The sequence below is a fragment of the Rhipicephalus microplus genome, unplaced genomic scaffold, assembly GCF_043290135.1.
Source record: "Rhipicephalus microplus isolate Deutch F79 unplaced genomic scaffold, USDA_Rmic scaffold_15, whole genome shotgun sequence".
NCBI lineage: Eukaryota > Metazoa > Arthropoda > Arachnida > Ixodida > Ixodidae > Rhipicephalus > Rhipicephalus microplus.
Genome location: NW_027464588.1, coordinates 11,641,422 through 11,645,722, shown reverse-complemented (window position 1 = coordinate 11,645,722; position 4,301 = coordinate 11,641,422).

Below are 4,301 nucleotides of genomic sequence, written 5' to 3'. Positions count from 1 at the left end.
AATACCTTGCAAAAACAACTTGTTAATGCTATTGGCCTGTACCTTTAAAATGAGGATGGGTCCTTGCCTTGTTTTAAAATAGGAATAGCTATGGCTTCTTTCCAGGTCACGGGCACCTCGCAGGAAAACCATACAACGTTATACAGGTATAGAAGGGCTTTTTGGGTTTAGATGGGCAGGTGTTTGAGCATTTCATATGACACACGGTCGGAGCCTGGGGCCGAATTATTGCAACAGTTTAGTGAGGTCCGTAGCTAAGCTAAACAGAAAGGTGCATTGTATGCCTCGTGGGTTGTGTATTTGCACTGTAGTTTCTCTTTCTTCTCTGAATTTGCACTGTTGCCCTGAGAAATTAGGTAAGATGTGGGAACACCTACAGGCAATCGGTGAATCGGTAGCCAGAAAGGATATAATGAGCTACTTATGTACAGTGGATGGTGATCGTGGTCCTTATATCTCATGGGCGTGACAAGAGCACCCCAAAACAACGACTTATAGGTCGCACGCGTTTTTGGCTTCATTCGCATAACGCCAGGCGAATATATTGAGTCCTAAGAGTTGCTCATTGAACTTGAAATAGGGGTTTCATGACGACAACTGTCTCAAGCAGTGAAAAATGGTTATGTTTGCATTAGATCAACACAGACCCTAAGGTGGTGAGAACCTCTCTAGCAAAAACCGACGACGCCGTGCGATATATATATATATATATATATAGGGCATTCCCACCCCCCCGCCCCCTCGGGCTTCAGCTTTACCCACGTTGACGGGCTGCCTCGTTCACTTGTTGAAACTTGTTAAACATGATGCCTTACTTGAGAATCTCATTGCGCTAAACGTGGGCGTGAAGATATACAGGCATGTGAGAAACCTTCTCTCAAATTGCACACTATTAGTTGGAAAGACAGTCCCTCGAAAACAATAAATAGGGGAATTAACAGACGCCACATGGGTCCATACTGTTTCCGACTTTTTTTAATATAGAGACGACCAGACGTCCTGAGAAGTTGGACGGAATCGCAATCCTACATCACGTAGTGAACGCGGACAATATGACACTGTAAATTAACAGGGATTACGACGGACATATTGAAATCACATTTCAGGTGGCTGCCGACGTCATTAAGCAATATTTTGAACTGATAAAGCTGAAATTCTCGGCAAAAAAATTACAGGCTCTTTTTCTACCACCAAATAAAAGGAAAAAAACTCCTTGGAAGAGACTGTGATATTGCTTTACAAGTGAGTGACAATGCTCTTCCAACTGTAGGCAGTGTCAGTGTACTGTCACTATAGGCAGTGTCAGTAGGCAGTGTCAAGCAAATGGCAAAAAACACTGAAACTATCTGGAGCATTGATGAAAGTGCTAAGACGCGCCGCCTGCTTGAGCTCATTTCTAACAACGAAGCGGGGATGAAGAAATGCGTTGGTTCAAGCTTTTGTGATGACCCAAGCATTTTACGTCGCACCTTATCTTAAATGGGGTAGAGCAGAGAAAAATTAAATTATATTCATTGTAAGGAAAGACATAAAAACTGCACTGCGCTTCCTTCGGAAACCTCTAGGGTTAAACATGGGCTGGGCGTCTCTGACACTTTTGATGAAGTAATAGAAGCCGCCTCGATGTCACAGCATCAAAGGCGCTTGAGAAGTGGAAAAGGAAGGAAAATAATGAAGCGCCTGTGGTTTGAACCCACGGAGTGTTCCAGACAGACAGTTAGCATACCTTGACTAACTAGGACCAGATTATTACGCCGCTGCCGAAAAACATGCATCTGTTGTTCCACGGAGGCAGATGCAAATCAAGAGCTGTATCCCTGCAGGCGAGACTTGAAGGTCAGTCCAGCGTGCTGACAAGGACACTGCAGAATACGAAAGAAGGGGAGCATGCACAGCGGTAGTGGTTAGCGAGAGCGAGGACATGAGGCATTTTAGCTGACTGATTTGGCGTTTCATTCGCCGTTTCGCTCAACCGCTCAACATTACCGGACCCCAACGCGCATTTGCTATTTCAGCCAAGCGTCGATCGGTCAACGCAATCACGGCGCCACCGGCGCATGAAAGTTGTTCTAAACGAAATTGAAAAAAGTTCTTATTTTGTAGCAACATAAAAACTGCTGTTTTAAAAGAGCGTGGAATCATTTGCTGCTTGGTGCAAACGCCTTTTTCATTTTTTTATTACTTTCACTTGAACCTGGACCACAATCGATGTCTTCAAAGCAGCTCAAACGCGTTTCAAACGCCATGCCTTGAGGCAGTGCATTCAACGTGCTGCTGCTGCTACTACTACTACTACTACTACTACTACTACTACTACTACTACTACTACTACTACTACTACTACTACTACTACTACTACTACTACTATACTACTACTACTACTACTTGCGTCGCGGACGCACGACCCACGGCATAGGGAGTGTCGCCCCCGAAAACACAGCATATCCACGGAGTGAAGGATTATCAGTGGGGCGAAGTGCTGCAGGGTTGCATTTTTAGGACGTAAGTCATCCGCAAATATTGCCTACTTCAACATTGAAGACGTGGTAACAGTATATAAATAAACAAGAAATTTTATTGTTCATAGGTCATAGCAATACGTTGCTTTCATTCACCCTTCATTATAACGGCGTTATGGTATAGGATAGTGAAACTACAGCGAGATTATGACCGATATGCGGACACAAGATACACCGTGCAGCGAAATATTGAAAAATTAGAGCTCATGGTGTTAGCATAGTCGACAGCAAAGATAAAGAGAGAACGAAAGCTTGCATATTAATTTTTAAAAAATGGCAGCATATACACGAAGTGAATGATGGATGGTGGTGGTGGTGGTGGTGCCGCAGGCGGGGTTAGCCTGGCCTGCATGGCGAGCAATTGTTCCGCCTGAGCATCTCCTGAATTTGGAAAATGTCACCACGTGTCAGACAGCCCAGTATCTCGCAGGAAGACTAACAAAGTTCGTTGCTCGTTCCTCCTAGTTGCCGCGGGTCCTTCTGGAAAGATGACGTTATCAACTGTCCGGTGCTTTTGACAGCGTTTTCGCAATGTGCGGATCATCGCTGCCCTTTGCACATCAAACTGTGGGCAAAGCCAAATGAAATATTCAATATCTCCGATGTCACCACAGAAGGCACAGAACGGGGAAGCGTATCTCCCAGTCTTGAATGACCAGCCCGGGGTGTATGCGGAGCCGGTTTTTATGCGGTACAACAGCGTCGCTTCTTCACGAGAAAGTCCATGAATTACACATGTTTGGTGTGGAAACTTGTAGATCGCCTTGAAATGATTGCGTATCACACCTTTGTTGTTCTGGTAAGTCTTGGGAGTTCTTACTTTTGGAAACGATGTACGTGCTTCGCATGCAAAGGCTTCAGCCTTTTCACTGCCCTCAATGCCAACGTGGGATGGAATCCACTGGAACTTTATATTAAAACTCTTGACATTTAGGTGTTTGAATAATGCCAGAGATTGCCTTGTGAACTTTTCTTGAGGTAGGCCACGATGCAGTCTTTGTAGCGCCTATTTGGAGTCCGTCAGCACTACAACATTTTGTGCAGAAAAGGATCGCAATTTTCGCAAATCCGCCGTAGCGCTTTCTACCGTTGTGGACAAAACCACACGATCCAGGCGGCCCTACCATGACACGCCAAGGCAGGGTATGCAGAAAGCCGCCGCACAGCTATCCGTTTGTGTGCACACTGATCCGTCGGTGTACACTTGTAGATGGCTGCGGTACACGGTGCTCAAGTGGTCCAGCGCAAGAAATTTTGCTTCTGTGGCTAGAATGGTGCGCTTCGCTGGTAGATTGGGTACGCTGAAGTTACACGCAACATCCACAAAAGACCATGGCGGGTCCATAGGGCGCCGTTTGGGCAGTTTCAAGCCTAAATATTGGAATGTGTTTAGTGCCGCGTTGAAATGTGAGCCAGTTCTTGCTCTTAGCTGCCAGAGAAGCGCCGTGCCTGCGAAGGACTCGCCCAGTCTTGACAGCTGTGTCAATAAGGCCTGAGACGCCAAAAGGCGGAGCGGAAGAGACTCGGCTTCATTGGTGACCTTCGTGTTTGAAGCGGCCTGAGGGACTCCCATCGCCAAGCGAAGACCCTTTCTGTACAGTGCCTCTAGGCGTTCAAACTGGCTTGGTGATTGTGATATTAGGGGCAGCTGATAAAGAATGCGACTTGTTATAGGCGCATCATTCAATTTAGGCATGGACATAGGATTGTTGCCCCAACGAACCCCTGCCACGCGACGAAGAGCATTGATCCTTTGCACTGATGCAGTGACTATACCATCAA